Source organism: Equus asinus, chromosome 2 (assembly GCF_041296235.1).
Source record: "Equus asinus isolate D_3611 breed Donkey chromosome 2, EquAss-T2T_v2, whole genome shotgun sequence".
Lineage (NCBI taxonomy): Eukaryota > Metazoa > Chordata > Mammalia > Perissodactyla > Equidae > Equus > Equus asinus.
In genome coordinates this window covers 174887345-174896149 of record NC_091791.1, presented here as the reverse complement: position 1 = coordinate 174896149, position 8805 = coordinate 174887345, and the positions used below count along the sequence as shown (strand labels likewise).

At 40.2% G+C, this 8805-nt stretch overlaps 1 long non-coding RNA gene across 1 annotated transcript in view; it reads left to right on the top strand.

Moving 5' to 3' along the window:
- Positions 1–2087: 2087 nt before the first annotated feature.
- LOC139046368 (uncharacterized) overlaps positions 2088–8805 on the top strand; it is a 201160-nt gene continuing 194442 nt past the window's right edge. The window contains exon 1 of the long non-coding RNA XR_011506338.1: positions 2088–2303. This is a non-coding gene — a long non-coding RNA (uncharacterized lncRNA). The remainder of the gene's footprint in view (positions 2304–8805) is intronic.

The following is an 8805-nucleotide window of genomic DNA, read 5'->3' as shown; positions in this document are numbered from 1 at the left end:
TAAATTTGAGTCCTTGCCTTTTCAGATATCTTCCCCTCTTCTGGATTGAGAAGAACCTTCCATCATTCACTTTTCTGAAAGCCAGAGGCCAACCCCATTAGGAAAGGAGCACCTGTGATCCAGTCTGACTTGTTCCCAGGTTATTTGAGAAACTTCTCCCTTAAAATAGACTTGTGTGTAGCTGGTGCTCCTGATAAATGCAAGAGGTGCGGTTTCAATAAGAGGTTGGAGCCTTCACACTTGACTTTGGGAGCATGCTTCATTTCACCGCCTGCTTCTCACTCAACTCCCTCATCCACTGCCTCCGGAAACAAATCCAGGTGTTTCTTAAACTCTTTGAATCATCTTCTGTAGTAATTTATTCCATATGTTTATTGCTCTGTGTGTGAAATAATTTCAACAAGTTCCCTTTTTTTTTTCTTTGTCACTGCATTCCAATCAGCCAGCAGTAGAAGCCCGATCTATGAGTAACACTTTTAAAAACACCAACTCCTGTGCTGAGGGAAGCCGAGGCATGCTGTAGCACACGGAGCAGAACAAGGAGAAAAGAACAACAAGCAACTGGGACTTGATGACATTAGTTGAAGAGGAAAAGAGAATTTCAGGAATACCTAGCAGGGGTTGGAGGAGCAGCCTCACTCAGGTTCTTACTCTATTTTGCATTTCCCCAGGGTGTCAATTTTATGAAACAAAGTGACGGGATGATTTCTATCACTTGAGAAGCTGTGTTAAAAAAATTTGATGCACTGGCAACAGCAAAAACTGTTATGGTAGGAATCAAATTGGTGCTTCCTTGCTGGAAATGAACGAGGCACTAGTGCCTGTCAGGTTATTTCTGAGCTCTGCTTTTCAAACTTTAATTTGAGAGGGTGGGAGGAGGTTTAATGGAAATCTGAAGCGCTGTGAGAAGAGGGCTATATTTTAAACTTTGATTTCATAGTTGTCTCTATGTTCAGAGGAAAATTATTCTTTATACTCAGAAGTGAAAGCACTGTCAGTTCTAAATCTATTAATGAGGGGGAAAGGAATGGGGTGCAGTGTGTACAAAGTGAATGGATTCTGGCATTAGTAAATAAAACTGTTATTCCTAAATCTATGTACTGCCTATACTATAACATAGCATAAAGAATCTTCAAGGATTTACTTTTTAAAATTAGCAAAACTTTGCTTTTTAATCAACTTCTGCTGATAGCATTCTTACCATGAGTCTGAAATGTATTAACAAACATTTCACTTTTACCATTTTGTTAAGGAAAATTTTGCTAAAATAATTGTCATTGTCACTTTTATCTACTGCTCTCCCCTCCAGGGATAGAGGATACCCATGCAACAGAGAAAGTGGTAACGACTGGATTCATTTTGAGCGTGAAAAATTAAAAAGGTACTCAGATGCCAGTTTAGGGTTGGAAGACTCACAGACATCTATACTAAGGGTTGATAATGAAAATTATAGTCACTATGACAACAATTCTAACTGATCTGTTGAACATTGCTTAGGAGTCAGGCACTGTGCTCAACACTGTATATACATTTTCTCAGTAGTTCTTTCGATAGCTCTATGATGTCATTTCAATTATTACCCCCATTTTACAGATGGGAAAACCAAGGCACAAAGTAAAATAGCTAATAAGTGGCAAAATTGGCATTCCAACCCACGTCCATCTGCCTCTGGAGCTTAAACTTGTAGTTGTTTTAAGTGGTGCTCAAAGATGTATTACAATAATATTATTTGAGAGATGATTCTTATTATACAAATAATTGAATCTGGCTCATAACTTTCTTAAAATGTTCCTTTGAGCCTGAAATTTTCTATACTTGGTGTCCATCCAACTGTGTGGTGGCAGGAGGCAAAGAAAATACAGCAAGTTCTGGGAGAAGCAGGAACAGATTTTAGGATTCTGTTTGGATTCAGAGACAGGCTGGAGCCTGGACCGGAATCCAAAGCCTGTTGAAACAGAGTTTTCTCTTCATAACAGCATGGAGTAAGAATTTCCATAGAAACTTAACTCAAGCAGAAAACTTGACCTGTAAATAAATAGACACAATTTATGCTTATCTTTTGGTCACATTGATGTGTAGATGATGGACTCTATTGTTCTGGTTTTCTCCACCCTGTGAGCAGGGAGCTAGAGCCCTCTAATCCTCAAGCAAGAATGAGCATTTTCTCCCTAACTCCTGAATCTGGAGATGGGGCCTCACTCTGTGTTTTACTCCTAGATTAGAGGAAGGTCATGGCATTCTAGTTGGTGCTGGTGTCTACACTGTGGAGTCTCAATACGACATCATAGGACCTCCCTACAAAGGTAAGAGAGTTGTTTTCCTCTTGTTTTTCTTCCTCTGCCCCATCCCCTGTGGTCCTCTATCCTGACATGTGTGTTAGCCCGAGCTGTTCATGTGCTTTAGTCCATAGCCTGGCTTAAATGAAGCCAGAACACTCAGAGAACAGAGTCGTGGAGGAGCCCCGGCATTCAGGTCTTCTCTACAGGATAAAATAGACAGAATCCCAAGCCCTCATATATGTTTCCTGCTCTAAAGAGTCACTTTGAAGGTACCTGGATCATGTTCTAACCTCAGCAGTGTCTATGTTTTTCTTGAGTCACTCTCTTGCTTGTCACTGCTGCTCCCCTAGGATGATTCTAGTATTTCACTTATCAATCTATTTTGTGTTCTTTTGTTTCCATCTAAGTCTTCTCCACCCAACACTAATATTTCTGAGACATGACTTGTTCAACTTTATACCTCAAATATTCCAAAGAAGGCAGGTGCTCGTTCAATGTTGTTCACCAAACCTAAGCGTGCAACCAATCGACACCTCTTTTTAAACATCCTAACATTTTCTTAACCATATTCCACCAAAAAATAAAATCATCCATTTCCTCACATGCTCAAATAGGAAGCTCATAATTAAAATGATATGAGTATCTGCATATATGCATTTGCATCACTTATTAAAAATGTAAAATACAATCCACAATTTTGAATGTAATTGGACAGTGTTCATTCTTTCCATAAATATTTATTGATCATCTACTATGCACAAGCTCCTATTTAGGGAGTGATGAGCAAAGTTACACAAAGATCCTCACCCTCAGAGAACTTACCTTTTGGAAAGGGAGACAGACAATAAAAACAGAAATAAGAAATAACTAAATTAGATTGTATGCAAAGTAGGAAGTGTTATAGAAAAAAAGTAAAATTGGATAATTGGGAAAACCGGGAGAGGGGCTGATGTTGGTTGGGGGGCAAGTTCAATGTTAAGTAGGATGGTCAAAATAAGCCTTACTAAGCAAAGACTGAAGGTGAGGAAGTTAACCAAGCTTATGTCTAAGGAAAGAACATTCCAGGCAGAGGGAAGGCTTTAGGGGGAAGAGTGTCAAAAGGAGCTCAGTGGTGATGGAGTGAGTGAGCTAAGGGAGAGTAGCTGGATGGTAGGACAAAGAGATGAGGAGGACAAGATCGTTTAGAGTCCAGTGGGCAATTCAAAGACTTCTTTTTAACCTGAGGGAAATGAGGAACCACTGGAATGTCTGAATAATGTGATGCGAGCTACATTTTAAAAAGATAATTCCATGTGCTGTGTTGAGAACAGAGAGACAAGTGTAGAAGCAAGAAAAATGATTAGCAGAGAAAAGATGGTGGCTTGGTAGTGAGGGTGGTCCCAGTGGAGGCAGTGAAAATGGTGGGATTCTGAATATATTTCAGGAGTTTCATTCTTATACTGGTGGGCCTTGTGTAATATAAACAACTCTATCACCCACCATATCACCAAGAATTATGAGCTTTGACTTAAAACTCATGGCTAAAAGGAAACATAATTAAAGTGGCAGATGTTCCTTTAATAAATAGGTATTTATTGTATAGGAACCTAAAACTACATCCTCAGACAAAATAGCCTTAGGGTTGGAGAAAAAAGAGGTGTGTGTATATGTACGCATATGTGTGTGTGTACATATGTATACGTATTCACACATACACACGCACACACGTTTACACACATAGCTGCACGCACATATATACACATATATAAATATATATCAAGTAGAAATAATCAAATAAACGAAATAATCCACACATAAAAATTGCTTTATTACTCCTCAAATTGTGTGAGTGCCTCTTTGTAAAGTGGAATTGATGAAACAAAAACGCTGGACTCCTGAGCACTGACGGGTGATTTTCCCCGGCAAGCTGTACTGCCTCACCTGGGAAGAAGCACAAAGCTTATTCCAGGGGGTCTAAGAACAATGTAGGGCAGTTTTAACAGGAGATGGGCAATTAAACTCCAAGGAGAGCCAGCCAGGGAAAGGCAGAAGAGTGGGCGCTGCCAGGCACAGGACCGCATCCAAGAGTGCCTGGCCAGGCCTGACAGCTGCGGTGGGAGGTGGGGCTGAAGATGAACCTCACCTACCTGCCGTCTGTGGAGGCACGCTGGCTCAGACAGGCTATCAGAGTGTGATTTGCTTCAAAAAATTCATTGGCTAGAGAGACCTGAGTTAACCTCCGTGAGTGGAAGCTGCACTCTGAAACCAGGCGGAAATTGAGTGTTTGACAAATTTGTGGTGGTTTGACTATTAAAATCCCTAGTCATGGATAATAATGCAAAGCTCCTTGGAGGGCAAAATGAAAAGCTATCGGAATAATATTTGCTTTCATCTGCTCGGATATAATGCCGAGAGCGCCCACTTGTTTGTGGTTTCCTCCTGGGGTGCATTCTGAATCCCAGCAATTTCAGTTCCAGGCAGAGCACAGTAGAGCAGTGCTGAGGTGGAGAAAAAAGCCCAAATTTCTCTTGTCTGATTTAAAAACTGTACCCCACAGTGAGCTTCTCTGTTTGTTAAAATCTCTAATTGGTGTTTTCTCAACTTGCTGCTTGGCTGGTTTCTTTTTATTGATTTCATTTTGGGTTTGTAAGGCTGTATTTGGAGCCCTTTCCAGAGTTTGTTTGGAAGCTCATTTTTAATTTTAATGAAAATGCATTTTTAAAAATGTATATTACACCACCCTGCCGATTTTGCTCAAATAAACCTGCTACTGTTTTCAGTGATTTCCAACCATTTTAGTGCCCTTAGTCTCACTCGCTAAAGGGACCCCTGTGCTATTCCTGGCAAAGTAACAAAATCAAGTAGAAAAATGAATGTTCTTCACTGCTGTTGAAGGCTCTTATACAACAAAGGAAAAAGATTCATTCAGGAGACTGCCTTGGGGAATAATACATCAGGATTCAAAAAGGAGAGGATTTCTTCACCCCCCATTTCAGTTCTAAACAGCTTTTGTTTCCCAAACAGAACTCTTTCATTATTCCGAAGAACCCAGATCCAAAGCAATCAGCCAAGAAGAAAGGTAAATGTTAGTGATCAATATTAGATTTAGACTTAAAATAGTATCTACCCATAGCTCAATAAATTTGATAAGTGGGAAATGTTGAAAATAACATGTCCTGTATTTATCTTTTGTTGAAGCTTAGGGAGAGAGCTTAAACCCAATGAGACAGAATCTAATGCAGCATAATTCAGAGAGCAGCACAAAGAGTCCATTTTTAAAATATGATCAAGAGCTCCAAGATTTACCAATTTTGCCACCTTCTTGATCTCAAAGTTGCCCTGTTATCCATTACATCAGGTGTCCAACCATGGAATCAGCCTCAATTCTTCCATCTCTTCCATCTGTCAAGTGGTCCTCTGTCCTGGACATTGTATTTGAAATATGTCTGAGATTTAACTTCTCTCTCCTGCCATCACCACCTTAGATCAGGCCCTTACCATCTCTCCCATAGGTTATCGCAGGAGTTTCTCAACAGTCTTTTTCTTCTCTAATCTATCCTTAATACTCCCCTTATTGCGTTTCTTAAACAAAATCTGATACCGTCTCTCCTTTGGCTTTAAAAGAGCTTAACAGGAAAAGAGAGCTAATATTCTCCATTGTAACTAAATCAGGTTCAAATTCCCTAGGATAACAGGTCCTTCATGAGCTCACCCTAACCTACTCTCAAGCTTCTTTTTCTAAAGCTTTCTCCTGTGAGCTCCTTCCCCAGCTACACAGAAGGGGTACAGGGCCTCAGACATGCACGGCCCTTTCTTGCCTCTGGGAGCTTTTGCGCATGTGCTTCTCTTTTTGGAATGTGGTATAATATAGTGAAGAAAAGATAGCCTTGGAACAAGAGCTGGGCCAGAATTCCAGGTCTACCACTTATGAGTTGCTAAGAGCCCTGCATGAATCTGATCCTTAATTTCTTCACCTGTAAAGTGGGGATAATAACTTCCACTTAGGAATATTGAGAATTCCGTGAAGTAATTTACCCAAGCTCACTTAATAGAATTGCCTGAATATATTAGCCATTTACATAGTTTGACTTTCCTTACATGTAACAAAATTTGAGTTAAAATGAAACAAAAAAGGGAAGAAGAAGAAAAGAAAAGAAAAGAAGCAAATTATAAGTAAAAGGGAGTGGCTAGTGGAAGCCAAGGGTAAGAATGAGCTTTGGCCTCAGGAATACATTCCGTTCGGCGCTTAAACACACTGAGGATCATTTTCTTCACCTCACATTTCTGTCTTCTGGGCACATCTATTTAGTATTTTCCCTTACTGTGTGCTGGATGCTTCTGTGGTTCTGTTTAAATGGCAGGACATGACTTACTGTAACCCCCAAATTTTCTATGCTTCGCTCCAGACGACTAAAAAAGTTCCAAGTTCAAATGCCTGGAGAATTCTTTAGTCTACCTTGGGTTAGGTAGACATGGGGAAGTGGCTCTTTTTAGAAAACACTGCTGGCAGGTGATACCGTGGGAGCACTGCACATCTGTAACTGCTCTTTTTCTCCTTTTTCTTCCCCAGTTGTCTATTTATTCTGTGTCTTTGATATCAGGCTCAAATAACATCTCTGAGATGTTTTCTCCACTTCCCTCCAATGCCAGCAGTTTCCTGACGTCACCATTGAAACTCATAGCACTTTTCAGAACACTTGCAAAAGGAAAGTCACTCTACAAAATGATGTGTCTCATGCTTGGGACAGTGAGCACCCTGAGGGTAAGTATGTCGTCTTGTTTCTCTTTCTGTCCCAAGCACCTAGATAGTCTCTGGTTCACAGTCATTCTCAATTCACGTTTGTTGAATTGATGAATCAATATTTCGGAAGTGTGTGTGCAGCTGGTGGCTCTTCTGCTTTTATTCAAAGAGCTACATCTTCCCTTAGTTTTCAAAGTCCAATGAAGAGGCTATGGTGTTTCAATAGATCATTGCTGCGTAGAAAAAATGGACTTATAAAATAAAAATTAAATGGATTTTTCTCAAAACTATTTTCTTTCTACGTCCTCTTTGTCTTATTCGAGGACACTGCTATTATTATTTCATCATCGCAGCTTGAAATCGTGGAGTCATGTTTGATTAGAGCTTTTCTGTCATTCCTTATATCCGTTAGTGAGGTTCCATTCAATTATTCCTTAAAAATGCCTCTCATTTCCCACGTTTCCTTTTCTTTTCCTCATCAGCATGCATTTATTGTATCCTCCTCTACGTATAGTACAATTCTAGGCTGCAGGAATGCAAAGGAATGGGGAATCCCAAGGGGCTTACAATATGGTTGTTATGATATCACTATGAGACAGCACATGCCTAGGCTGAGCCTTTACTTTCTCTTCCAGGAATGCTTCATCGGCACATCTTCCTCATCCTCTCTTCCACTGTGCACATAGCCAGACAACTCCTCCTTCCACAGCGTGTTGCTCTTCTCCTCAAAAAATCTTAGAGGCTCCCAGATCTTTTGCACCGGGCATTCCAGGCCCATTATTTTCTTTTAGCCCACCTGTTTCTCTCCTCCAAACACATTTCTCTCTATTCCTTGGTATTGGTCTTCCTCTTTTTTCAGACTTCACCCTACTTACTCCTCCAGCCTCCTTCACTTCCTGTTGTTGCAGTCACTCATCCCATTTCTTTTGTCTATGATGCCCTGTTGGCTCCCACATCCTATCTATACTACCTCTCCTCTCCTTCCTCCAGGTTACTTTCTGGAACCATTTCCATTGGCTTTCTACATTCTGACATTACGTTAAAAGTCTATAAGACAACATTTGGCACTTGAATACTTGCTGTCCTGTGTCACTTAAGAATTATTTCCTTTGTGAATCCTATCTAAATAACCAGCTCCTTAACTAAGAGGATCAAGACTCGTACTCTGCTCTCCCCCATATGCTCAGATAGCTCAATTGCTGTGTGGTGAGTGCCTGTAAGCTGATAGGTTTTCAGCCCAAAGTCTGACTTCTGTGATTTAACTTCAGTTTAGTTTTTCAAATTGTATTTGCTTAATGGAATATGAAATTTGGTCAAAGAACATTTGAAAAGAACAACCTGAGCCAGGTTAAGTATTCAGTCTCTTGATTCTCTTTTAGATTGTCCTGATATGCTGTCGCAAAAGCTCAGACAGAATTTCTCCTGCCTCACCTCTGAGGTTCCTGATATCCCCTGGTTGAATTTTTATTGTTTTCCTGCTACTTCTAAATTTCTTTCATACACAATTTTAATCCTTTTTTGTGTGTGCGAGGAAGATTGTTGCTGAGCTAACATCTGTGCTAATCTTCCTGTTTTGTATGTGGGATGCTGCCACAGCATGGCTTGATAAACGCTGTGTAGGTACAGGCCTGGGATGCGAACCTGTGAACCCCAGGCTGCTGCTGTGAAGCATGTGAACTTAACTACTATTCCACCAGGCTGGCCCCTAGTCCTTTTTATATATATATGTGTGTGTTAGTTAATCTCAGAGATGAAGGTAGTTTTTGATGTTGCTTCTACTTTAAAAAAAAAATACTTTATATTTAT